This window comes from Microcebus murinus, chromosome 2 (genome assembly GCF_040939455.1).
Source record: "Microcebus murinus isolate Inina chromosome 2, M.murinus_Inina_mat1.0, whole genome shotgun sequence".
NCBI lineage: Eukaryota > Metazoa > Chordata > Mammalia > Primates > Cheirogaleidae > Microcebus > Microcebus murinus.
The window spans coordinates 50,795,273-50,822,910 of NC_134105.1; the positions used below are offsets into that span (position 1 = coordinate 50,795,273).

At 42.6% G+C, this 27,638-nt stretch overlaps 1 long non-coding RNA gene across 4 annotated transcripts; it reads right to left on the bottom strand.

Moving 5' to 3' along the window:
• Positions 1-12,453: 12,453 nt before the first annotated feature.
• On the bottom strand, positions 12,454-26,952 carry LOC105872823 (uncharacterized). Of its 4 annotated transcripts, XR_012915899.1 has the most exons (6): positions 24,971-25,820; positions 24,579-24,666; positions 16,773-16,873; positions 14,387-14,475; positions 12,711-12,799; positions 12,454-12,563 (listed from the first exon to the last, which is right to left on the bottom strand). It is a non-coding gene; the product is annotated as an uncharacterized LOC105872823 (long non-coding RNA). The 4 variants fall into 4 exon arrangements; XR_012915898.1 differs by lacking the exons at positions 12,711-12,799; positions 24,971-25,820 and adding an exon at positions 26,805-26,952; XR_012915897.1 differs by lacking the exon at positions 12,711-12,799 and having other exon boundaries at positions 25,168-25,814.
• Positions 26,953-27,638: the final 686 nt, after the last annotated feature.

A 27,638-nucleotide genomic window follows, 5' to 3' on the forward strand; every position in this document is an offset into this window, starting at 1 on the left:
GAATCTAAGACTGTAGCATAGTTCTCAAAAAGTCTAGGCCAATCAGGAGCCTCAAGCAAAAGTGGCCACTGCTCACAGAAATTGTCCAGCGTTTTGGGTTTTTTTTTTTAGTTACTTAAAAACATTTTTTTTAGAGATAGGGTCTCACTATGTTACCCAGCCTGGAGTGCATGATCATAGCACATATCAGCCTCAAATTCCTGGCATCAAGCAATCCTCCCATCTCAGCCTCTCCATAGCTGAAACTACTGATGCACACCACTGTGCCAGGCATGAATGGGCCAGCGTTAGCATACTTGCCATGCACAGTTCTAGGCATAGGAAGTCTAATCTGGTAGTGTATGCACAGAGGTAATATCTGGGGCTGTCAATCAGCTGTCAATCAGCCATGCTCCTGCGGCAGATCTGAACAGTGCACTTTCATGGCCGTGTGAAATGTTCCACACGTTGCACTGCACAGATCCACTTCTACATGCATGTGCAGGGAGCGTCCCCTCCACAGGTCCGAGAACCTCTCTTCCTGCAGCGAAATGTAAAAGTGGTAGGTTAATGGGACAAACTGTGACGAGGTGTTGGGCCCAAGCTCGTTCTCATCCTCTCTCTTTTTTGTCATCCATTCTAAATTCCCCTCACCCTTAGCTATCAGCTTGGCAGGTCCTGGTGACTTACCTGGTAATGTGACCCAAATCTTCACTCTTGATGGACCTGAGCTCTTTGCAGTCAAATCCTTCTCAAGCTGGGAGCATTATGCACACCCAATCATATATGGTTCCAGTGGGTCGAGGGAGGCCCAAGTAGATCTCCTGGGTTCCACACATCTTCCTCCCTAGCCACATCCACCTTTTCAGGCTGCTGCTGATGGACCACCACAGCCACGATGGTGACACTTTTCCCTTGGAGTCCCTGGAGACAAGGAATTCAAAGTGCCTAGTGGCAGCTATAATCTGTAGTTCAGTGGGATGTTTGTTATATATCCCCTGCCAAGAGTATACCTGGTTTGGGGACCAGGATCTTTAACTCTTGATGAGCCCAGAGTTTCAAGGACAGGAAATACAAAGTTACTAGGGGGTCATTGGGAGCAACATCAAACTGGACCACTCTTACTTTGACCCATTCATTCCTAGATCCATTTATTCTTTTTATTGTGGACACAGTGTCATGTAGAGCAACAGTCTTCAACATTTTTGGCACCAGGGACTGGTTTCAAGGAGGACAATTTTTCCATGGACCAGAGTGAGGGGGGCCTGGTTTTGGACAAATTCTCATAAGGATTGCACAACCTGGATCCCTTGCATGGGCAGTATTGTGCTCCCATGAGAATCTAAAGTCACCACTGATCTGACAGGAGGCGGAGCTCAGGTGTGATGTGAGTGATGGGGAGCAGCAGTAAATACAGACGAAGATTCACTCGCTCACCCCACTCTCTCACCCGCAGCTCACCTCCAGCTATGTGGCCCAGTTCCTAATAGGCTACAGACCAGTACCACTCCATGGCCTGGGGGGTTGGAGACCACAGATGTAGAGGTCTCTGATGGAATGCATATCCTGCAGGATGACATCCCAGCCTTTCAGAAGGTCACATCCAATCTGTCACTTCAGGTGTGCTTTGGAAAGGTTATTCCAGCACTCTGTGAGGTCAGTGGCTCTGGATGGTGTATGTGATGTATTTGACCCCAGGACGCCATGGTTTCGAGCTCACTCCTTTTCAGATTTTATGTAGCATCTTTGTTGGCTGCATATCTGCCCCTAGGGACACCATGCTCTATTAAACATCTCTGCAATTCCCCTTGGCTGCCACTCTGACCTTGCTGGTTATTACGGTAATTGTGGCCTTGTGGCTTCTGGCAGTTAAACACTTCCAACTGGTCCCTATTCCTTAGTAGGAACCCTATCATGCCATGGCCAGTAAGGACCTCAGCTCTAGGATTACTCTTCTACTTTGAGCCATGGCCTGCACTGTATGTTTTAGTGGTGCTGGCACCCCTCTCTTCAGTATGTTCTTTTTTTTTTTTAATTTTTTTTTTTTGAGACAGAGTCTCACTCTGTTGCCTGGACTAGAGTGCCATGGTGTCAGCCTAGCTCACAGCAACCTCAAACTCCTGGGCTCAAGCCATCCTTCTGCCTCAGCCTCCAGAGTACCTGGGACTACAGGCATGTGCCACCATGCCCAGCTAATTTTTTCTATATGTTTTTAAGTTGTCCAGCTAATTTCTTTCTATTTTTTTAGTAGAGATGGGGTCTCACTCTTGCTCAGGCTGGTCTTGAACTCCTGAGCTCAAACAATCTGCCTGCCTTGGCCTCCCAGAGTGCTAGGATTACAGGCACCGTGCCCAGCCCCAATATATTCTTAATGGTCTTCATGAATGGTGTGTCCTGGGCCTTGCATGAAACACAATCCTCAGTAGGTCTTCCGGTCTTACGTACTGTTTTCATTCTAGCATGCTCCTTTCCTCAACCGCTTAATCCTCCCTCTACTTCGTGCCTGGGCAACTTAGGCTTCTCCCCTTTACCCAGGTTTGGCTACCACTTTTTCCAGGCTTCTAAGAGCCACCACACAGTACATCTGCCTCATCCACTAGGATCTGTGCTAGGGCATTATATCCTGTGTCTTGAAAAAATGCCCTTACATCTGAGCTTTAGAAACTACTATACTTCTCATGGGCAATGTTACTTATCTGTTATGTAAGTGATTGTATTTCTCACTGTGATTTGATTGTTAAGAAGCTCAGACTCAAATTTTAGTCATAAATTTATTACATATACAGGAACTTAGAGCAATGTACTTTAGGTACTATCCTCACAACAGCTTCATTTTACTTTCTCAATTTATTTTCAGTTCACCCTGAATCTCTCACTTGCATTTATTCAACACGCTACCCACAGAGCACTGTGCTAAGCACACATGTACCATCTCATTTAATCCTGGCTTCCCTATTGTGGGGTCTTGAGCAAGATGTCAAATTCCTATAAACTTTGATGTCATCCTCTGTAAGTGAGGATAGTCATAATGTCCACTTTATAGGGTTACTGTGAGGATTAATAATGATAGTTAACACCATTAGTTATGAACGTATACTTGTTTTTGTTTAAAACAAAAAATCAAAATATCTGATTTTATTATTTTATGGGATGTCAAAATAGTAATGTCTGGAAAGATAAACATCAGTTTATTGTAAAAAACACTTAACATACAAAGCAGGATAAGTATTACTAATCTTATTTATTATGGCTTTAATCTAATTGAAGGCTTTTGTGGTTCTTGTAATTAACAGCAAGTTAACAGAATCAATAAAGCTAAGATACAATGAATATCTACACAGAAGGGCTCATTTATGGTTTTTTTTAATACATAAATGAGACGATGGCCCTCTCTGAGGGCAGTGATCCCAAGGATGCTTTGCTTCAAAATCTATTCAGTTTTACAGGAATAGCAGATTGCTTTGGATTGACTTACTAACTATAATAACAAGGCTTATTCTACTCCTGGGACTTAGTATACTGCATTAATAATTAAAACACCTTGTGTGGAAATGCAATGCTGACAGCCACGCTTGGTGCTCTGGAAAGACCACTGGATCAGAAAGCAGGATACTCGGATGCCAGATGAGCTCTTCAACAGACAAGAAACTTAGGGCAGTCCCTTTAACCTCTCTGATCTCAGATATCTCCTTGGGTTGGATCATGTTATTTTAGGAGGCCTAACTGCATCAAAATTCCATGCATCTTTATATTTTAACCTCATACTATCCTTGTAAAAGTCATTTGCCATGAAGTCACATATGCATTTGACAGATGGCTGTAACTAAAGTGGAAAGTCTAAATTATATGCCCAAAAGCAATAGGAAAATGAGTTACAGTTGAACAAGAATTATATATGACTTCTTCCCAAGTTCTAATTTTCTGTTATTTTGCTGAGAGAGTGATATCTAGAACTCATACACTCTCAGAGGTCTACAGCATCTGACAATTCAACTTAATTCAACAAACATTTATTCAATAGAAGTATGTGCTAAGCACTGTGTTAGTTTCTAGTTATATGATGCAGGACATATATGACCAGTAACAATTAACTGAACAGCTACATGTATACCAGGCCCTTGGCAGGGGTGGCCACTCTTTCTGCCCTCAGGGACTACAGTGGACAGAGGAAAAAGGAAGACATCCATCTGAAAAATAGATGATCAAATGTAAAACAGCTGCTACAGACATAAATGCCCTAAGATTTCAGAGATAGAAGACATCACTGAAAATCCAAATAGACTTCATGAAGAGTGTAAGATGTGAACCGAACCTTGAAGGATACTGAAAAATCAAAAAGGTGGGAAAGTGTTAGGCCTGTTTAATTGGCATCATTTATATCCTGCCCAGAATTGTTAAGATTAGGTTTATTTTTATGTGTGAAATACATATGCATTGTCTTCACTCAGTTTTAAGTGCCACGGCAGCAGAAACCGTGTATAGTATCTCTTTATATCTGACTCAGCCCAGTAGATATTTATAGAGTGCCTACCATATAACAGGCACTGTACTGAGTAAGCTCTGGAGGGAAAGCTAAAGAAGGAAAGAGAAGAGAATTGGAGATATAACTCAGAAGTTAGCTGAGGCCCCTTTGCCCCTCAAAGATTGGAGCAAACTTGGTTTGAACCTCCAACCCATGACCCAGCCTGTGAAAGTATAAGGACCTTTCAAGAACTAGGTAACTTCGGCCGGGCGCTGTGGCTCACGCCTGTAATCCTAGCTCTTGGGAGGCCGAGGCGGGCGGATTGCTCAAGGTCAGGAGTTCAAAACCAGCCTGAGCAAGAGCGAGACCCCGTCTCTACTATAAAAATAGAAAGAAATTAATTGGCCAACTGATATATATATAAAAAATTAGCCGGGCATGGTGGCACATGCCTGTAGTCCCAGCTACTCGGGAGGCTGAGGCAGGAGGATCGCTTGAGCCCAGGAGTTTGAGGTTGCTGTGAGCTAGGCTGACGCCACGGCACTCACTCTAGCCTGGACAACAAAGCGAGACTCTGTCTCAAAAAAAAAAAAAAAAGAACTAGGTAACTTCTTGAACATTGTCTAGGGACACTTCCACCTCTTTGCATCTACTCTGTTTTGTACCATGTTGAAATGAAACTCAGACTCTTCCCGGTTTTCCCACCAAAGGCACTCACACAAAGCTGCCGGGTTCAGCAGCATGCCCTGAAGATGTAGGTAGGTGATGTAGAGAAGACTCAGTCTGCTGCCCTGCTAGCTGCTCTCTCCCTTTCCCTCTGCCCTCCCTCCTCTCTTCCTCACACTCTCCAGTTTGTAGGTTGTCCCCAAGATTTCCAAATTCTCCCTGTAGTATGCACAGCAAGTTGCCAGGTCCTTGGTCTCAACTTTCTGCCTCAAGCACTTTCCAACGTGTTCTATTATTTTCCAACTTATTCTATCATTTTCCAACTGATTTTTCCAAATCTAGATGCTTCTATCCTCAGGAAGAATTCAGGTGCCAGGTATTAAGAAATAGTGACATTTTTCCCACTTTGTTACAGAGAAGTGAGTGCACCGGTGACTCTAACAGAAACCCAGGAGGCTATCTATGGAGGGACAGAAGGAGATACTGAAGGAAATGGGTCAGGAAGAGTTTCTTGGCCCCTTCTAAGTGGTTTCTCTCACTCTTGCATTCACACAGCATTTGTTTCCTGCATCACTCCCGAGAAACCTTCCTTTTCTGCCTTCTCTTGCTATTTGCTCTTCCCATCCATCTGTGTGTTTTATCTTCATGACCAGGTTTTTTGCAGCTCTGCACAGCCGGCTTTTCTCACCTCTCCCCAGAATGCTCGTGGCGCCTGGAGGTGCCTCCTGGGTGACGGGCCTCACTGGCATGCTGAGTCTCGACCTGTGGAAGCTGTACGATCTGTCTAGTTCAACGACACCTTCCCTAAATTTCCCTAAAAACGCCACGTGGCAGGAGTTTGTTTTAATTAAAATGCCGCTAAGAATGCATTCAGTATTTAACCAATTTGCTTGAGACGGCTTGAGATGTCCACTCATGTTCCGCCAAGGAGGCGCTGGAAAGCACTAACATGTATTCAAGTACCCTAGATACCAGCCATCTTCTTTAATTCTCATAATCACCTTTTGAGGTGAGATTAGGTGATTTGTCAAAGTTCACATGACTACAAGGCAGGAACTGAAATTTTAACATGGGAATACCTAGCTTCAAAGCTCCTGTTCTTTTCACTATATCACACTTCTAGAATAATAATGCCCTTTTAGAGATAGTAAACTTCTCATTATTAATAAGAAACATAGTTATCCACTAGGATACAAACTAAACAAACCACCCCAATAGTTAGAGTAGTAAAAAGAAAATTGATGACACTCTACAAAAAAGACACCTGCACTCGAATGTTTATAGCAGCACAATTCATAATTGCAAGGCTGTGGAAACAGCCCAAGTGCCCATCAATCAAAGAATGGATTAATAAAATGTGGTATATGTATACCATGGAGTACTATTCAGCTCTAAGAAACAATGGTGATATAGCACATCTTATATTTTCCTGGTTAGAGCTGGAACCCATACTACTAAGTGAAGTATCCCAAGAATGGAAAAACAAGCACCAGATATATTCTCCAGAAAACTGGTATTAACTGAGTAGCACCTAAGTGGACACATAGGTGCTACAGTAATAGGGTATTGGGGAGGTGGGAGGGGGGAGGGGGGCGGGTATATACATACATAATGAGTGAGATGTGCACCATCTGGGGGATGGTCATGATGGAGACTCAGACTTTTGGGGGGAGGGGGGGAAATGGGCATTTATTGAAACCTTAAAATCTGTACCCCCATAATATGCCAAAATAAAAAAAAAAAAAAAAAAGTTATACAGAATAAATAATTTTAAAAAAGAAAAAAAAAAAAAAAGAAAATTGACTCTATGAACTTAAATAAGGGGCTGAGCTTCAGGTTACTTACCTGCAGACACACAATTCTACAGAGTTGATGTCAACACTAAGCTTAGTAACATATATAATACCAGGCAAGCAGTCTTTCCATTGGCTGAAAAGATCGCCTTCATTCTTTAAAAATTTTGAATGTGTTAAATGAAAATCCTCCTTCCTTTTACAGGGTATAAAATGGAACTTGACACTCAGATCTGACTTTCACATTAGTTGGGCAGGTGTTTTTTAATTGAGTTAACGCATTACATTATTTGGAAGGAACATTAGCTGACTCATGCCAGAGATTAACCATTAACCCAACACCACTCAGTAGCAACCACAGTCCTGGGAGGATATTGACGGTGATTGGCACCACCGTCAATATCCTTCGAAGCCCTTCTCCACAGTAACTACCACTGCCCCCCAAACAGGTTGAGATTATTGCAATCATCCCAGATAGGAGGTAAGAAAGTTTAAGGCATGACCATTATAAAATATGCGGAAGTTCTGCGGGATGGGTTGGGGAAATGAAACCACTCTTCCGAGGCCCTCCATCACCAAGGCTTATGTTTCTAAAATCTCAGGCTTGGCAGTGAATCAGAGCTGGGGTTTAGTTCTGCCTGTTCCTACTTGTATGATTTTGGGTACATTACCACTTTAAATCTCAGGGAGTTTTAATCTGTAAAATGAGGAAGATAATGTTTTCTGTCTTCCAAGTTTGTTGTAAAGATTAAGTTAAATAATTAATATGAGGCATTTAGTACAGTATCTGGCACATTGTAAGCCCCTCACAAAGTTGGTTATTATTTTATTATTAGCAGGGACCAGGGCCTTAAAGTTCTAAGATGCAGGGCAATAAAAGAGGAAAGGAAAGAAAGGCCCTTTGTTGCTGGAAGAGCCAGTGCCACAGTTGGGCACACAGGGTCTATCACAGTCTGGCCCCAAGCCTCTACCTTACCCTATACTTACCTGCGTGCACTCTGTGAAAACTTCCTTAGCTCCCTCAGGTAGGCAAAATTCCTCCTCTAGCTTCCCAGAGCACTTTGCATATACTTTTCTACTTTCCCTGATCATACATTCTCTTTTGTTTGCATACCTATCTCCACTCTACCATCCCTCATCCCAGGCTGTGAGTTTGTAGAACAGCAGGGACCATGTAGTCATCTTTGTCTTTGCAGCCGTAGGCACTCTGTAAGTCCCAGATGGATGGATGGATGGATTAAGGAACATGAGACAACATAGAGGCTTGGTAAAGGGATCAGGTCTGGGTACCCAGAGAACTAGCTAGGTAAGACAGTATTTGCTTCACAAGCTTGCCTAAGCCTGGGTCTGAGAAGACACAGAGAGGACATGACATTTGCAGAATTTTTTGCTTGGTGAGGGTGGTTATGCAATCTGTATGTCCCTTCATGGGAAAAGCATGGCTAGCTGGTGGCTGCTGTCAGGGCCAATATTAGGCAAAACTCCTTGGGAACTATGAGCCAAGGCAGCATGATACCTGTAAGTTTTTCTGCAGCCTGCAACATTGATATATTAATCGATTAGGAACAAGTCCTTCCAGGTGTGGCTGGTTGCTAGCAGGGCAGGCAGACTTGTGGACAATAACTATTCTCCCTGCGATTGTGTTCACTGTAAACAATGATGCAAGACCTAAAGATAGAAAGGGGATATGAAATGTGATTCTCACAGAACATTTAAGGATAACGTTTCAAAGTACATAAAATATAAAGTATCTTAGAACATAGGGCAACTTAAAGGGAGACAATATATGAGGTCTATCTGGAAAGTATCCAGCCACTATTAATATGTAACGAGAATGGTTTACACAACACAGACATGACCCGGCAACCAAGGAGAGTGGACTGGAGTAAGCAAGCGTGAACAATGATGATTTCACTGTACTAGTCAGTGGAGCACTAAACGCCATTGAGTGAGCATGTGTACCGTGTGGCTGTCAAATTAAAATGATTGAGCTAGTAGAGCAATGAATCCGCATCAAATTTTGCGTTAAGCTTTAACGTTCCTCTGTGGAAACTATTCGAATGATTCAGAAGGCTTTCGGGGACAATGCAATGAGTGCAGTGCAAATAAAAGTGTGGCACAAATGCTTCAGAGATGGTCGAGAATCTGTTGAAAGTGATCCACGTTCTGGAAGGCCTGCAACAAGCAGAACACCTGAGAATGTTGACCGTGTATGGGTTAGGTTAAGAGACACTGGGAGCCCGGGCTAATTAAGAAAAAAAACAAACAAACAACAACAAAAAAAGAGACACTGGGAGAACTGCGTGAGGTCCCAAGGTGCCTACTTTGAAGGAGACTCAGGCGTCATTGTCCTGTGTACAATGTTTCTTGTATTTTGTATCTTCTTCAATAAATGTCTCTATGTTTCATATCATATGCCTGGATACTTTCTGTAAAGATCTCCTAACTTTACTTTTCAGAAATCATTCCATTTGCATTTTACCTTATTCTTTTTGTTAATAGCAACTGAAAATGATAATATTTATTGATTAATCACTTATTATGTACCTCAGACTTCACTTTTTTTTTAGAGACAGGGTCTCCCTCTGTCGCTCAGGCTGGAGTGCAGTGGTAGCTATCATAGGCTCAAATTCCTGGGCTTAAATGATCCTCCCACCTCAGCCTCCCTAGTAGCTAGGACCAAAGGTGCATACCACTGTGTCCAGCTATTCTTTTTTATTTTTATATTTTTGTAGAGATGAGAGTAGTGCTATGTTGCCCATGTTTGTCTAGAATTTTTAGCCTCAAGTGATCCTCCTACCTCAGCCTCCCAAAGTGCTGGGATTATAGGCATGAACAATCACACCCAGTCATTGCTTTTTTTAAAAAAATGATGTACTGGAGTTGGCTCCCACTGGCTCATAAGAGCCAATTGTGTGCATGTATTCTCAACTCTACATTAGATTGTTTCACATTGGCATCTTAAAATCAGCCACATCAAAAGTATTTACACCATAGAAACTGGCAAACACTAAAAATTAGGGTTTTCTACTCCCATCCCACTTGAGAGCTGATTGTTAAACATTTACCAGCATACCACTGACTTTACAATGACTGATCCTAATGAGCTTTCCCAATACTCCTACTTTACAGATGGGAAATTGAAGTTTAGAGAGGTTAAATAACTAAATAACTTATTACAAACTTTTTGTTGGCAAAGGCAGGATTAAAATTCAAACCAGCTGTCTCCAAATTCCATGCACTTAACCACATAATTCTTTGCAACACTTTTTATTTATAAAAAAAATCAGAAAAAATTTATCTTATATCAAAGATGTAAGATTTTAAACCCCTAATTTTAAGATTTCAGGCCAGGTGCAGTGCTCATTCCTGTAATCCTAGCATTCTTGGAAGCCAAGGCGGGAGGATTGCTTAAGCTCAGGAGCTCAAAACCATCCTAAGCAAGAGCAAGACCCCATCTCTACCAAAAATAGAAAAATTAGCGGGGCATCATGGCATGTGCCTGTAGTCCCGGCTATGTGGGAAGCTGAGGCAGGAGGATCGTTTGAGTCCAGGACTTTGAGGATGCAGTGAGCTTTGGTGACACCACTGTACTCTATCTGGGGTGGCAGAGTGAGATTCTGTCCAAAAAAAAAAAAAAAATTCCAAACCCCTAATTAGCTTAGCAAAGTCAGAGTAGGCAGCTCCAAGCTCCTGTCCCCCCATGGAAACTCAAAAAACAAGCAAAAGCTGTCAGAATCAACTGTGTCAGAATGCTGGAAAACAGGCAAAGGCTTACAGCAACCAAGTGAATGCTGAATCAAGAAAAAGTCAACTTAAAAATGGTAGGAAAGTTTTGTGACATTTTTACTTGCTCTTACCCCACACGCTCCTGGCTTGGCAACAGTCCTGAAGACAGCAGCCCACGTTGCCAGCAAGGGCCCATGGCTCCTTGTTACAGAGGGAGCAGAGCAGACCTTACTTGCAAATTACTGTGTGGATCTGTTTTAACCTGTCTGGAGCATCTGAAGGACTGGCACAAGGTGCTCATTTCTGTTTGCTTAGCCCTGAGCTAACCAGGCTGAAAAAGCACCAGGCGTTGCTCAAAACATTGTAAGGTAGAAGAACAATGCCTGAGACAAAAGATCACAATTGAGATATATAATAAACCACCTAAGGCCTGGGAGAAAAATCTGAGAAGAGAATTTATTTGGAGAGGTAGGGCAATCAAAAGCACCTGTATATATGTGAAATTTAGAAAGCCATGCATATGCCCAGGGCAAGATGCTTGATCAGAAAAGACCTGAAAAAAACACCTTAAGCTTTCATGACAGGCTGATTCTTACGCTCGGTGCAAGTCTGGCTAAGTGTTGAAGGAGGGTCCCCAGTATAGACCCAATCTGCAAAAACCAAGACAGGCATTTTGTTTGTTTGTTTTGCCTTATTTTTTAGCTCTTGGCATTCAAGTAAAATTCTGTCAAAATACTCACTGAATACAAACTAAGGAACAGAAACTTCAGCAACCACACATGACAAAGAAAACAATCTCTGCAAAAACACTTGGGAAAGTCACTAGAAAAAAACTAGTACAGACTTCAACAATTAAAAAACTGAAACCCAGAAGACCCTGGGGAAGGGGAAGAATTTGATTTCCACAGTCACCACATTAAAAGTCCATCGAAAGTCCAAAGCTAGGCACAGTGGCTTGCACCTGTTATCCCAGCTACTCAGGAGACTGAAGAGGGTAGGATCACTTGAGGCCAGGAATTCAAGACCACCCTAGACAATATAGTGAGATCCATTCTCTGAAAGTAAAAAATTTTTAAAAATTAGCCAGGCGAGGTGGCATGTACCTGTAGTCCCAGCTAGTCAAGAAGCTGAGGTGGAAGGATCGCTTGAGCCCAGGAATTAGAAGCTTCAGTGATCTATGATTGATGCCATTGTACTCTAGCCTGAGCAACTAAGTTAGACCCTGTCTAAAAAAAAAAAAAAAGAAAAGTCCAGTTTTCAAAAACCACAAGGCACACAAAGAAACAGAATATATAGCTCAATGGAACAAAATATAGTGACAAAAACTGTGCCTCAAGAAGCCCAGACATTAGGCTTATCAGACAAAGATTTTAAAACAATGGTCTTAAATATGCTCAAAGAGCTAAAGGACAAAAAACCACAGGAAATCAAGAAAATGATGTATGAACGAAATGAGAATACCAATAAAGAGGTAGAAATCATAAAAAGGAACCAAAGAAATTCTGGGGCTGAAAAAGTATAACAACTGAAATGAAAAATAAAAAATCACTAGAGCAGTATTAATTTGCTAGGGCTACCATGACAAAATATTATAAATTAAGAGGCTTAAACAACAGAAATTTATTTTCTCATAGTTCTGGAGGCTGGAAGTCCGATATCAAGGTGCTGGCAGGATTGGTTTCTCTCTGTGGCTTGTAGATCTCTGCTCTCTTGATACCTCTTCACATGGTTGTACCTCTGTGCACACACACCCTGGTATCTCTTCTTATACAGACACCAGTCATATTGGATTAGGACCCTATCATACACATTTTAATAGTCATCTCAAAGAAAACAATTAAATTTATTTTAATTTAATCAGTTTGATCACCAGGAACAAGGATGCCTGCTTTCAACTGCTCTTCAACATTGTAGTATTCAACCTGAGAAAGCTGCTAGAAAAGAAAAAATTTAAAAAAACACATTGTACTGAAAATTCTAGCCAGAGCAAATAGACAAGAAGTAGAAATAAGGGGCATCCAAACTGGAAAGGAAGAAGTAAAGCTGTATCTTTGTATCCAAAGAATCCACAAGAAAGCTACCTGAGCTAATAAATGAATTCAGCAAAGTTGCAGATCACAAGGTCAACACACAAAAGTCAGTTGTGTTTCTATAGACCAGCAATGGACATCTGAAAAAGCAATTTAAAAAAGCAATTCCATTTACATTACAATGACATCAAAAAGTATAAAATACCTGGGAGTAAATTTAAGCAAGGAGGTGAAATATTTTACACCGAAAACCATAAAACATGGCTGAAAGAGTAAGGAAGACCTAAATAAATGGGAAGACATCCACATTCATGGATTGGAAGACTTAATATTGTTAAGATGGCAATAATGCCCAGAGTGATTTACATATGCAACACAATCTCTACCAAAACTTCAACAGCTCTTTTTGCAGAAATAGAAAAAGCCTATCCTCAAATTCATATGGGATCTCAAAGGGCCTGAAATAGCCAAAATTATCTTGAAAAAAATCAAAAAGTTGGAGGATGCACACTTCCTAATTTCAAAACTGACAAAACCACAGTAATCAAACTGTGTGATACTGGCATAAGGATAGACATATAGACCAATGCAATAGAATTGAGTGTCATAAATAAACCCTCACATTTATGGCCAATGGATTTTTGACAGGTGACAAATCCATTCAATGGGGGAAAGTATAGTTTCTTCAACAGATGGAATTAGCACAACTGGATTTCTATATGCAAAAGAATGAAGTTGGGGCCAGGCGTGGTGGTTCACATCTGTAATCTTAGCACTCTGGGAGGCCAAGGCAGGAGGATCGTTTGAGCTCAGGAGGTCGAGACCAGCCTGAGCAAGAGCAAGACCCCATCTCCACAAAAAATAGAAAAGTTAGCTGGGCATGGTGGTGCTTGCCTGTAGTCCCAGCTATTCAGGAAGCTGAGGCAGGAGGATAGCTCAAACCCAGGAGTTTGAGCTTACAATGAGCTATGATGATGCCACTACACTCTAGCTTGGGTAACATAGCAAGACCTTGTTCCCCCCCCCCCCCCCCCCGCCAAAAGAAATAAATAAGTAAAGCTGGGTCCCTACCTCACACTATATACAAAAATTAACTCAAAATGGATCAATGACCTAAATACCATAGCTAAAACCATAAAATTCTTAGAGGAAAATGTAGCGGTAAATCCTGGTAATCTTGGACTTGGCAATGGATTTTTAGATATGACACCAAAAGCATGAGCAATCAAATAAATAAATAAATTGAACGTCAGCAAAATTAAAAGCTTCTGTGCATCAAAGGACATTATTAATAAAGTAAAAAGACAACCAACACGATGGAGAAAGTATTTGCACATTAAATATCTGATAAAAGGTTTACTATCCAAAAGATATAAGGAACTCCTATAACTCAACAACAAAAAGACAAACAACTCAATTAAAAACAAGCAAAGGACTTGAATAGACATTTCTCTAAAAACGATATACAAATGCCAATAAGCACGTTTAAAAAATGCACATGATTAGTCACCAGGGAACTGCAACTTAAAACCACAATTAGATAGCACTTCACACCTGCAAAGATGGCTACAAAACAAACACATATATCAAGTGTTTGCAAAGATGTGGAGAAATTGAATCCCTTATACATCACTAGTGAGAATATAAAATGGTGTAGTCCCTGTGGAAAACAGTTTGGCAGTTCCTCAAAAAGTTAAACATAAATAGCCGGGCGCAGTGGCTCACACCTGTAATCTTAGCACGTCCGGAGGTTGAGGCAGGAATGGCGCTTGAGGCCAGGAGCTCGACCAGCCTGAGCAACATAGTGAGACCCAATCTTTGAGGGAAAAAAAACAAAAGTTAGACATAGAATTACCATATGACCCAGCAATTCCACTCTTAGGTATTTAATATATACTCAAAAGAAATGAAAAGAGGGACTCAAAATACTAATGTTCATTACAGCATTATTAACAATAGCCAAAAGGTGAAAACAACCTAAGTGTCTATCAATAGATGAATAGACAAACAAAATATGAAATATGGATACAACAGAATATTTTCAACCATAAAAAGGAATAAGGTTCTGATACATGATACAATGTGAGTGCACCTTGAAAATATTATGCTAGGTAAAATGAGCCAGAAATCAAAGGACAAATATTGTATAATTCCACTTATATAAAACATATAAAATACCTAGAATAAGTCAATTTATAGAGACAAAAGTAAATTAGAGTTTATCAGGGGCTGAAAGGAGGAAGGAAGGGAGAGTTATTGCTTAATGGATATAGAGTTTCTGTTTCGGGTGATGGAAATGTTTAGAAATAGGTAATGAAAGTGGTTACATGGCACTAGGAATGTAAATAGTGTCATTAAACTGTACACTTGAAAGTGGTTAAAATGGCACATTTTATGTTATATGTATATTACCACAATTAAAAACCCTAATTAGTAGCTCATGCCTGTAATCCTAGCACTCTGGGAGGCCGAGGCGGGAGGATGGCTCGAGGTCAGGAGTACGAAACCAGCCTGAGCAAGAGCGAGACCCCGTCTCTACTAAAAATAGAAAGAAATTAATTGGCCAACTAATATATATAGAAAAAACCAGCCGGGCATGGTGGCGCATGCCTGTAGTCCCAGCTACTCGGGAGGCTGAGGCAGGAGGATTGCTTGAGTCCAGGAGATTGAAGTTGCTGTGAGCTAGGCTGACGCCACAGCACTCACGCTAGCCTGGGCAACAAAGCGAGACTCTGTCTCAAAAAAAAAAAAAAACAACCCTAATTAAGGCGGGGCATGATGGCTCACGCCTATAATCCTAGCACTCTGGGAGGCTGAAGCGGGCGGATTGCTCAAGGTCAGGAGTTCAAAACCAGCCTGAGCAAGCGTGAGACCCTGTCTCTACTAAAAATAAAAAGAAATTAATTGGGCAACTAAAAATATATATACAAAAAATTAGCCAGGCATGGTGGCACATATCTGTAGTCCCAGCTTCTCGGGAGGCTGAGGTAGAAGGATTGCTTGAGCCCAGGAGTTTGAGGTTGCTGTGAGCTACACTCTAGCCTGAGCAACAGAGTAAGACTCTATCTAAAAAAATAAAAAAATAAAAAACCTCTAATTAAACTGTTCATGTTTGTCAACCCTCTACCTAATTTTCCAGCACCTTCTTATCCTCCTTATGTGAGCCTCATGTTGCCCACTTCTCTCCCAATTGCTCAGTCTTGCTCCTCTGTGTTCCTTGGCAACAACTGTGGAAATGCACCAGCCACCACCCTGAGCTAGCTAAGCACCACTGTGTTGACAAAAACTGCATTGACATTAGGGGAAAAACTAGGTAAAAAAATAGGTACAAACAGTACATAGAATAAAAGCCCTTGAAAGCACAGATGAGCCATGTTTGACAGCTTTAGAAACTTGTGCAAAGGCATGAGTTTTCTTCTGGACCACCTCTCTCAGTGGTTCAAGAAACAAAGGTGTAACATCCCAGCCTCCTGCAGCAGACTGCCCCCCAACCCCGCCACCAAGTGTTAGGCCACAAAGACTGAGCCTCTTTCAACAATTTAGTCTAGCCCTGATGTGCTTATCCTTTAATGTGCTCTGTATTTATATTCTCTCTTGTTTTGTTTTCCTAAGTTAGACAAAATTTTTGATTAATTACTTGGCCTTTTCACAATGATCTTGATGCTTAAAGGTAATGTTTGTGGACCAGGACTTCCTTCTTTCAATGAGACTGTAGAACATAATAGTATAATATTAATAATCTGTACTATTCCATAGACCCGCCCACTTTTCAAAGGAGAAGGGAACTCTTAACAGTTCCTTTGGGGGACTGAACGTAATTTTGCATGCATTTCTAAAATTCAGATTATAAAGTTTACTTTGTAAAATTGTGTATGGCAGTGGTAAAGAGTTGGGGCATTGGTGTCCTGTGTTTGACGTTGGCTCTGTCATCTGCTGTGTGCCCTGGACAAGTCTCCCCACCTCTCTGAGTATGGATTTCCTCATCTTTAAAGTAGACAGTGTAAAACCTACCTCAGAGGATTATGGTGAAGTTTAAATGAAAGAAAGGATAAGAAGTACCTAGCACAGTACCCAGCACAGAGTAGGTGCTCAAGAGAGACAGCCTTTAGTTACCTTATTTGTTGTACTGCATCCATGAACACCCAGAGTTCTTCTCCATAAAATTTTCCCAGACATCCCATGATGATTTCTCTTTTCTCCACATTCCTAAAATTCTTGAGAGTTGAAAATACAATTCATGCTGTAGCCATTTTCATAAACTTTCATCAAATACACTTGAAGTCTTTTTTTTTTTTTTTTTTTGAGACAGGGTCTTGCTCTATCCACTGGGCTAAAGTGCAGTGGCATCATCAGGGCTCACTGCAACCTCAAACTCCTGGCCTCAAGCAATTCTCCTGCCTCAGCCTCCCAAAGTGTTAGGATTACAGGCATGAGCCACCACACCCAGCCAAGTCCTCTGAGAGCAATGGCAATGTTGTAGACTCTTGCTGCCTCCAAAGCCTGATGACACAACACAGCTAGTGGACCCTGAAGAAACATGTCTTAGTCTGTTTTATGCTGCTATAACAGAATACCTGAGACTGGGTAATTTATTAAAAAAAACAAAAACGGAGATTTGTTGCAGTTCTGGATGCTGGGAAGTTCAAGGTCTAGAAGCCCATATCTGCTGAGGGCTGTTCTGTCATGTCATCCCATGGCAGAACACAGAAGGGCATGAAAGCACGTGCAAGAGAGAGCGTAAGAGATCAAGCTCACAGTCTCCAGTCCTTTTATAACTGGCACGGATCCCTTCATGGGGGTGGAGCCCTCATGATCTAAACGTCTTCCATCAGGCCCCATCTCTCAACACTGTTGCATTGAAGATTAAGTTTCCAACATATGATTTTGGGGGGCCACATCTAAACCACGGCAGAACACTTGTTAAATCGAGTGGCTATGAAGCAATCTGGAGCCCAGGATAAAGCACTGGACTAGTCATCACAGGATTTAGGCTCTAGTCCTAGTTTGTGACATGGGACAACACATTTCAATGCAACTCTGATAATCAGTTTCTAAACTGGAAGAATAGGGCTGCCCTGCCTACTTTCAGAAAGAATTGCAGTCAGATTCAAGTGTGAAACCATACATGTGAAAGTGTTTGGTTATTCCTGAAGTGCTAAACAAACATAACCCTACCTGGATTCTCTCATTGTGCCTTCGATTTGCATAAGCAACCAAATTCTCCTAATGTTGTCTTTATTCAAGGCTGTTGATAAATACCCTATCATTCTGGTGCTAGAAGAGAAGCAGAATAAGTTAAAATAAAACCTGTTGGATACTAGTCATTTACAATCAGATGATTGTCTCAACCAATTAACCACTTACACCTAAAGTTAAACCTACTGCAAGGATTAGCAGATTGATAGATTTTTAGCACAAAAGCTTATGTTCAAAATGTCCATTAGCAATAATGGGAGTTATGCCTGCTAGGCCCATAGAGAGATGAGAGTTGAATGTGATCCATAATCTATCTTACTTAATGTCATCAGTTTCCCTATAGTCCCTTCAAACTATCAGATGCCAGTAAAATGCTGTAAGTGGAACTAATAGCACTGAGTTAGGAGAATATTGACAGTCTACTTGAATGAATCTTTGCAACATGACAAACTTCTAGATATTTCAAAATCTTGATGTGCCTTTGCAAATTTTGTTTGTTTATTTAAGGAGGAAGGCAACCCTTTAATGATGAGAAAATACTAGAAAAGGATAATTTACATGAATGTATCAGACAAAATATTCCCCCTAATACTTGGATTTTTTATTATATAAAAATTGATTACATGGCCAGGGGTGGTGACCCATGCCTATAATCCTAGCACTTTGGGAGGCCAAGGTGGGAGGATTTGAAGCTGGGAGTTTGAGGTTGCAGTGAAGTATGATGATGCCACTGCACACTAGCCTGGAGACAAAGCAAGACTCTGTCTCAAAAAAGAAAAAAGGAAATTGATTACAGTTGTTGAGCCTTTTATAGATTAGAAAATCCTTCACATTGCCTTTAGTTTACCAGAAATGAGAAAAACAAAAGTGACACTGGGCTTTTTTTCTCTCCTTCAAAATAATCATTGAAGATACCCTTTATATATATTTTTTAAACAGACTCTCACTTTGTTGCCCAGGCTAGAGTGAGTGCCGTGGCGTCAGCTTTGTTCACAGCAACCTCAAACTCTTGGGCCCAAGTGATCCTCCTGCCCCAGCCTCCTGAGTAGCTGGGACTACCGGCATGTGCCACCATGCCCAGCTAATTTTTTCTATATATATTTTTAGTTGGCCAATTAATTTCTTTCTATTTATAGTAGAGATGGGGTCTCATTCTTTCCTAGGCTGGTTTCGAACTCCTGACCTTGAGCATCCCCCCCCCCACATTGGCCTCCTAGAGTGCTAGGATTATAGGCGTGAGCCACTGCGCCCGGCCAAAGATACCCTTTAGTCACAAAACATGATGCTTGGCTAGAACTTTCCCAATCACATGAGCACAACAATTTCTCCCATATTCTTACCCCACATTCATTCAGTTATCAACTCCTGTCACATCATCTTTTAAATACTTGATATCTACCTCTTTTCCATTTAGTGTCATTATGCCTACCCTAATTAAGGCTCCTTGAATGCAGAAAAGTGACTTCCTAATTGCTCTTCTTTAAATCTCTTGATACTTTAATCCATCTTGCACATTCTATATTGTATAGGATGTAAAATCTGACCAGGTGTAGTGGCTCACCCCTGTAATTCCAACACTTCGGGAGGCTGAGGCAGGAGAACCACTTGAACCCAGGAGTTCGGGGCTGCAGCGAGCTGTGATGATGACACTGCACTCCAGCCTGGGTGAAAGTGAGACTTTGTTTCTAAGGGAAAAAAATGTAAAGTCTTTGAAGGCAGGAACTATCCCTTATATTTCCCTGTATCGTAGATATAGTGATCATATTTCCTGAACAAAAATCTAGACACATGACACGACAATTACATTTATATAGAAAAAGAAAAAGAAACCTAAAATTGTCCTTTTTCTTCCAGAATTTGTGGTTATTGTATCTAATAGATGCATTCTGCCTCATGTGAATACAATGCACATGGTTGGTTGATCACTTAGTCTTTCCAAAACGGAGATTATAAGCTAATATAGGCTAAAGATCAAATAAGGTCCATGGTGATTTTTTTTCACAGCAAATTTTTAAAAAGTAAATTTTAATTGTTTGCTAACATTTAAAAACTGCTGATTTCACATAAACATCAAGCTGCTCTTGAGAAATCTGAAGATCTAAGAACACTGGGTTTTTAGAAATCAGCTCAAGCTAAATCTCATCTAAGAAGGGGTAATCTGATAAAGCAGGAAACCCAAAGAAGCTATTCTTTCAGTGTAATGACAAACAGGTAGGATGATTGCTGTACAGAAAGGGCCAAGGAAACTCGCCCATCTGTACCTTGGCACTTGGTAGAGAAGATATATACACATTTCCTCTTTTGATAATTTATATCCAAACCTGATACTCCTATACACATGGGTTTGCAGGTCAATTCAACCTACGTATGACGTTTTAACAACAAAGACAAAACAAACAAACAAAAAAAACCCAAGTAGAGATATTAATTTGGTCCTGGGTAAACAGTTACTCCAGGCAACTAGTAAAAGTAAACACAAATGATCTCTGAATGAATGCAACTTCTACCTATGCCCCAACAGATTTCTACAGACAAAATCCAAGGAATATGAACTCAGAATCAAAATCCACAAAGCATACAAGTAAACAGGTCACAATGGGTAAAAGGCAAAAGCAACAGATGGCAAAAATCACACCTGCAGTCTTCAGATATAGAATGACAAGACACAGAATATAAAATAAGAATTTTAATACTAACTCACTCAACAAATATTATTTGAATACCTTCTATTTGCTAAGTACTGTTCTAAGCTTTGAGGATAAAGTGGCTAACAAAATAAATATCCTGTACTTAGGGGCACATGGGGATTAGCTTTGGGTATAAGAGATGACCTGAGTGTCCTGGGCTTCTTGTGTGACTGACATGACCAGGGACAACACCATGAGATAATAATGGTTGCAAGGCAAAGAGTGGTCCTATGAGTGCAGTGGCAGGGGGAAGTCTCTTCTCCAGAACAGAGTCCTAGGCCTCCCTCTTTATTCCTGATAATGCTTTTGTGAAGGGCAGGGAAGGAATGGTCTTATCTGAAACACAGGTTACTTGTAGGGATACCTCTTGCTGGTAGAAGCCCAGAGGCTGGGAAAGAGATCATCTTACTTTAAAACTTTTGTTCCAAGAAATTGAAGACTATAAACATGTGCAAGAAACAAGAGACTATACAAAATAGTCTGAACAGATCTGAAATAGAACTTCCAGGAATGGGGAAAAAAAAAAAGAAATTAAAAAGTCAAATAAGTTAAAAAGGAGACTGGACACAGCTAAAGAAAGAATTCATGAATTAGAAGTCAGATCCTAAGAAAATTATCCTAAATGCAGTCCAGGGAGTATAAAGAGATGCAAATTATAAAAGAGAGAGAGATTATAAGACTTAGATGATAGAATTAGAAGGTCTAATACACATGTAATCAGAATTTTCCAAAGAGATAGAGAAAATAAGGGAGAGGACATATTCAAAGAGATAATAGCTGGGAATTTTTCAGAATTGTTGAAAGTAATTACTGTACTTACCTGGTCATAGTAGGCACTTGAGTTTTTGACCCTTTGTCTATAAGTAAACATTTTTCTTAAACCACCTTCCAGAAATATGTCTTTCATTGAATACTACTCTATGGTTTACAAACGGCTTTCACATATTAAAATCTACATAAAATGTTTACATGTTTTTATTTTATTATTATTCTTATTCTTATTTTGAGACAGAGTCTCACTCTGTTGCCCAGGCTAGAGTGAGTGCTGTGACATCAGCCTACCTCACAGCAACCTCAAACTCCTGGGCTCAAGCAATCCTCCTGCCTGAGCCTCCCAAGTAGCTGGGACTACAGGCATGTGCCACCATGCCCAGCTAATTTTTTCTATATATTTTTAGTTGGCCAATTAATTTCTTTCTAGTTTTAGTAGAGATGGGGTCTCACTCTTGCTCAGGCTGGTTTTGAACTCCTGACCTTGAGTGATCCTCCCGCCTCAGCCTCCCAGAGTGCTAGAACATGTTTTTAGACTTACTGAAAGTCTTAGATTTGTTTCCCTAATAGGCAACTGAAGTAATATCTGGGCATGTGCCAGTATTAAAGCCATTCTCTCTCTCTCTCTCTCTCTCTCTCTCTCTCTCTCTCTCGCTCTCTCGATAGGGTCTCACTCTATCACCCAGGCTCCAGGCTGGAGTGCAGTGGCGTGATCATAAGGGTCTCACTCTATCACCCATGCTCCAGGCTGGAGTGTAGTGGCGTGATCATAAGGGTCTCACTCTATCACCCATGCTCCAGGCTGGAATGCAGTGGCGTGATCATAAGGGTCTCACTCTATCACCCATGCTCCAGGCTGGAGTGTAGTGGCGTGATCATAAGGGTCTCACTCTATCACCCATGCTCCAGGCTGGAATGCAGTGGCGTGATCATAAGGGTCTCACTCTATCACCCATGCTCCAGGCTGGAGTGTAGTGGCGTGATCATAAGGGTCTCACTCTATCACCCAGGCTCCAGGCTGGAGTGTAGTGGCGTGATCATAAGGGTCTCACTCTATCACCCAGGCTCCAGGCTGGAGTGCAGTGGCGTGATCACAGCTCACTGCAGACTAGAACTCCTGGGCTCAAGCCATCCTCTTGCCTCAGACTTCCAGGTAGCTAGGACTACAAGCATGCACAACCATGCCCAGCTAAAAAAGCCATTTTCTTTAAAGTAGAAAAAGAGAAAAGGGTTTTCATGACCTAACTTACTAATGATAAATACAGGATACTCTTAAATGTGATGGACATGGCAGTTACAATCAGTGAATTTGGCTGATTCTCTGTAGTTCTAATTTCATCCTCAGGGATGATTGGGGGATGGGGGGGTGGGAGGGTATCCTCATTGGGTTAAGTGGTGGGATCCAATTTCTTTAAAAAACATGTTTGATTATTATTTTATTTTTTTGTGACAGAAGGTTGTGAGGGTAGCAAGATCCAATTTCATTATGACCTTGAAGGCTCCGTGAATCATCTGTTCCTATTGCTCTGTGAGCAAAGTCCAAACCTTCTCTGCATGACATAATAGGCTACTTCTTTGCCTTATGTCACTGCCCTCCTTCCTAGCTCTACTCTCAATACAAGCACATAAGACAACTCATTATTTCCCCAAATAAGTAAAGACACATGAGGCTCTCAGGGCACCATGTTTCTGTACAGGAAATTTCCCTTGGCCCTCTCCTTGCCCTTCCTACCTTTCTTTAATGGTCCCCACTAACCTTCTCTTACCTGAACGCTGTTGATCTGAAAAAAGTCTATTGGTCCTTAAGGACGCCTCCCAAACTGGGCACCTGGCTGCCCAAAGCTTTCTCTGACAGTATCTATGTCACCTTAAACTACAATGTATTTTATTCATCTCTGTGCTATTAATACAATGTGTCCACCTCTGCATCCTGGCATGTGGTGAGTGCTCAATAAATTCTTGGTGAATAAACAGTATAGAAAGTCTGGGAAAACACTCCAGGGAAAATAATAAAGCTTAAAGGGTCACTGTAGGGCACTCCTTAACCTTGGACCCAGCAATATCACTTCTAAGAAACATAGATATGCAAATAATTGAGAATATGCTCAGAATTTAGCTACAAGGCTGCATACTCCAGTCTTGTTTAAATAGAAAAATTCTGGACACAATTCTAAGTCCTTCAACAGAACTTTGGTTAAATAAATGTACAACAGAATACTAAGTAGCCATTTAAAAACATGTATGGAAAATATTTAGTGGCGTGTCATGACATTTTATGCAAGGAAAAAAGGTTACAAAACATTGTGTTTAGTGTGATTACCTATAATGCTACCCATAAAACTGTTAACAGTGGTTTTCTGGGTGGCGAGATTTCCTTTTTTCCTACGGATTCTGAAAAAAATCTGCCTTTTCTATAATGACTCATAAAAAGCAGATTTTTGTTTCTAAAGGAGAGAGTCCTTCCTTTCACGCTCCTATTTCCCCGTTGGAACTTCAACTCTACTAATAGGCCATTCATATTCCCTACATTCCAGGGTGCCCAAGGGACAGGCCTGTCCAGATATTTTAGCCTCGAGTCACAAAATGGAGCCTTGGAAAGGAAAAACAGCTGCTCTAGAGACCAGTGATTGTCAAAACCCGAATCAATAGAGTGAAATAATTCCCAAGATTTCATAATGTTAGAAAACTTACATTAGCCTATCTCACTTTGCAAGATAAACTTCCCCCTCAAAATCCCGTGCTGGCCCTGCAATGATTTGCTACGGAAGGACTCTGTTCCATCCTCGAGAAGAACTTAAAGCCTTCACGTTCCTCCTTAATCAACATTTGCTTGGATATTCCACCCCCGCCGGAACCACACACGCACGCACACTCTTTCTTTAATCTTTTACTGGGCTGCAGCTATTTCCTGAGTCACCAGCAGGGGCCGAGCCCCAGCGGGGAGGCCCCCTGCAAGGCTGGCCGGGCGCCACCGGGCCGGGTTTCCCTCTCCCCCGCGCAGGCAGGCGGCCAGCGCGGTGACTCGACTTCCTCCGCGCACCTTCCCGGAGGTCCCCGCCCACGCCACTGCCCTCGGTCTCCGAGCGAGGAAGTCACGTTCCGGCCTCAGAGCCGGTCTGGATCCTCTGGGAAGAAACGCGGGTGTGTGTGTGTGTGTGTGGGGGGTAACTAGAGCCCCTGTAATTGGATCAGCTTGGTGTCTGTCACTAATCAGATGGCGATAGGGGTAAGTGATTCTTCCCGTTGAGTGAATTAAATTCCTCACCTGTCCGACAAGTAGCTGACCTCGAATGACTGCGCAGGTCTCCTCTCCAGTGTTTAGGAGCACGAGCGACCGGGTGTGTCCAGGAACGCTGCAAAAAGAAGAGCGAAGTAGCATATATCGGGGGTCCCCGAGGCGCTAGCACCTATGCAAACACTGCCTCGTTTAATCTCCCAACAACCTCTTACGAGACAGGCGTCCCAGACCACAATATAAAGACTGACAATAGAGACTGGTCTTGCAACGCTTTCCCACATTTTTCTCCTCGTGATACACAGGAGGGAAAACTTTTTTTTTTTTTTTTACAGCGCAGTTGGGCCAACAAGTGAGCCCCAGGCAGACGCAAATGTCCTCGTGGCCCCCAGGCAAAGGGGCTGCTCCAGACCGCAGCTCACCTGTCCCATCTGCCACCTGTCCGCTGCTCACTGGAGCGAAAGGTGTGAAGTGGCTGGTCGGAGAGAAGTATGATCTACTGGCGTCGAGACAAATGTGGACTTGGTTCGCAGCTCTGCCTTCTCTTTGGCTTCAGCCGACTAACACTCATTTCGAGACTATTTCCTCACTTCCAAGGAAAGCTAAGAATAGCACGTACGTCACAAGGATAGAGCATGGGTGATGAACAGGACCCCGCTTTGATCACTGCGCCTGCAGCCGCCAGTGACGCTCCTCCGTCCTCGCCGCCGCCACCGGGCTCGGCTGGGGCGAGAAGGAGGCCCCCCCCCAAGGCTCCGGGCTGGCGGGGGCGAGAAGGAGGCCCCCCCCCAAGGCTCCAGGCTGGCGGGGGCGAGAAGGAGCCCCCCCCGGGAGGCTCCGGGCTGGCGGGGGCGAGAAGGAGGCCCCCCTCTCCCCCAGGCTCCGGGTTTCCGCGCTGACTCCGCGTGGCCCGCGGGAGGCGTCAGCATCCGAAAGTGCGAGCTGGCCGGCCGGCCGGGCGGGCGGGCGGGCGGGCGGGGTCCGGGGTTCCTACCAACGGCGCGAGCGCGGAATTCCCAGCCAGGCCGGGCGGCCCCTCTGCGCCCGCCGCGCCGTCCCGCCTCGCCCTCGGCCCCGCCCGGGCCGCGCCGCGCTGGCCTCTCTCTGCTCCAGCGAGGGGACGCGCCCAGGCGCTTCTCCGTCCCAGGTCCCCGCAGGGAAGCGATGCTGCCTGGGCCCGGGCTTAGGGCCAGCGGGAATCCCGCCGTCCGGCCGCGCCGTCGCGCCTCGCTCAGCGTGAGACAACCCAGAATTAAAAAAAAAAAAAAAAAAAGTTGGCACCGCGGCAGCCTCCCCCTCTTCTTTCCACCCCCGGATGCCCGCCCGACTCGCCTCATTGCACAATTCCTACCATGGAATTGCCGCGTGACTCGGATGGAGCCCAAAAATGTTTCCCAGGTTTCCCTAGCCCAGAAAAGAGCGGCTGGGTGTCCGGCTCTGACCCCAGGCGCCCGCTAAGATGTATTTCTTCGGGTGGCTGGCGTGCCCTTTCCGACGTAGAGACCGCCCTTTCCAAAGCGAGAGAAGCTCTGGAGCCCGCTGGCTCGCCAGCGCTAGGTGGGCGCGGGTGAGTGCAGCTAACACGGCCCTTTCCCGCGTGTGCGTATTCAGACGGCAAAAGTGTTTGCATCTGTTAGGCGGAAGAAGGCAGGCACTGCTTTTAAAGGAGGGAGGAGAGTGGTGCTGAAAAGCGGAGACACTATCTGGAGCTCTCCAAGAATCACAGTTATTAATACTGCACGTAGTAGGTGCTGAAGGGAGAGCGAATGGATGGCTATTTGGAGGAGGGCGTTAAGTGGCTGGCTGCACACCAATGCTTCCATTTTGCAGATGAGGAAACCTAGAGGCCCAAAGTCTCACAGCTAATTAATGTGGGAGGCAGGAATAGACTCTGTCTTGCTTCGGCTCCAAACACTTGTCATTATGAGGAGGGTGCGTCTTTCCCTCTTTATGAAAATAAAATACCTTCTGCAGTAATCTCTGGAAAGCCTTATTCCACTGCCTGTCCCTTACCCATCCAAAACAAACATACAAAACAAAAAACAATCACCCCCAAACCAATAGTTGCACTCCAATGGGCTAAATTTGGCAAGACAATATTAGCAAGGCATTTTAGTTCTTATCCCCGAAAATTACTTCTTAATCACACAAAACATACAAAGAAGAGGAGAAGGTCGGGGAGGAGGGAAGAGGAAACAAAGTAAACAAAACAGTGCGTTTTCAAAATTATCTGGAACATACAAGGTTTCCACTAACCTTTTGTAAGTAAGGTGTTTGGTGTTCTGCCTGGGAACTGCTGGACTCAGGAGCGACCAGCGGGGTTGCTCTAAGACTGGTCAGTTGTTTCACTCGGGCTTAGAATAGATCTGTTGCTCATCTCTCATAATAGAAGAGCTGCAATCTGTGCAAACACAACCGACTTCAATGATAGTCTTGCAGATGGTTAGACAGCTTGTTGTCTTTGAAGTTTCAAGGCTGACCAACTATACCAAATGTCTAATTTAGGGACCAAATTGCCAAACAATTAGATGTGATGATCAAAGGAAGCAAAATTATAAGTGGTAATCATGAGTAAAACCTAATTTCTTTTGTGGGTTGTCAAAATGGTTTCTACAATGATGATTATAATACAGTTATAATAACACGATCCAAGTTCAGGTCATATCCAAGAAGAAGCTGGGGTTTCCAGTGATGGGCAGACTAGCAGACAGAATTATGAAATGTTTCATTTTTTGGTCAGCCAAATACATTCTGAAAGGGGGCAATTCTCTTCTCTAACTCTGCTGTCTTCTCTACCCTTTTTCTAGCTCTGATATTTTGAGGGTGAATATTAATTTCTAGGAAATTTTGAAATTCTGTGGGGCTAGATAAAATCTGTTAATTCTGGTTTGACAATCCTGCACAATATTCCTGAAATCAAAGCATTATCTCATATCTTTCCCATACTGTGGTTTCTAGTTTGTCATTATACCAGGCTATTGAATCTGTACCCTGGAAATACAGGGAAAAAAGCATTTGATAAAAAAAAAAAAAAAAAAAAAAAAACACTATCTGTCCCAAGTCAGATTTTAAGGATAACAACTTATTTGG